Source organism: Pteropus alecto, unplaced genomic scaffold (genome assembly GCF_000325575.1).
Source record: "Pteropus alecto unplaced genomic scaffold, ASM32557v1 scaffold215, whole genome shotgun sequence".
Taxonomy (NCBI): Eukaryota; Metazoa; Chordata; class Mammalia; order Chiroptera; family Pteropodidae; genus Pteropus; species Pteropus alecto.
In genome coordinates, this window is record NW_006436287.1 from 224,301 (window position 1) to 224,929 (window position 629).

The window sequence follows — 629 nt, forward strand, 5'->3', positions numbered from 1 at the left end:
CCCTCCTTCGCCGCCCCCTCCCTCCCTCCCTGCCTCGCTCCCGGCGTCTCCTCATGGCGGCGGCCGCAGCCGCGACTCCTCCTCCACACAAGATGGCGAGAGCCCAGTTGCTGCGCCCGCCGCGGCGTCACGGCCTCTCCGGCTTCGCGGCAGGAGAACCGGGGCTAGGGAAGCTCTCTGAGAGGAAAGTGGAGGGCCGTACTCGCACACCGACGGGCGCCGGCGGGTGCCCAGGTTGAAGGAAAGTTAAAGGGGAAATATGGTTCCTCTCAAAAAGGAGAAGGCTGCTTTTTCCACAGCTACGGAGAAACGACTGGAGAATGGTGGCTGGAAGATTCCGCCCTGCCCTCCCCCCCGCATCCCCACAAAGTGGAACTCAAGGGTTGTGACCAGAAAGGGTCTGCTTATTCGTGGACCCGGGATGCGTTCCGAGAACGGCCTCTCGGGGAAGCGGCTCGGGGAGGGGAGAGCTAACCTGACATCTCCCGCGGGCGCGGGAAGCTGCTGCAGGATCAAGGGGGGACGCGTCCGTCCAAGAATGCGCGGAACTAGTGGCCCAGAGGCGCCGGCGCGCGCTTGGGGGAGGGGGCCGGAAGGGGGCCCGGCCGGGACTGGGGGGCAGGAGGGGT

General features: G+C 66.9%; 1 protein-coding gene across 1 annotated transcript in view; it reads right to left on the minus strand.

Annotated features, from left to right (window-relative positions):
- DDX6 (DEAD-box helicase 6) overlaps positions 1–608 on the minus strand; it is a 31,103-nt gene extending 30,495 nt beyond the window's left edge. The window contains exon 1 of the mRNA XM_006912577.3: positions 476–608. The gene's annotated coding sequence lies outside the window, so the exon portion shown is untranslated. The remainder of the gene's footprint in view (positions 1–475) is intronic.
- Positions 609–629: the final 21 nt, after the last annotated feature.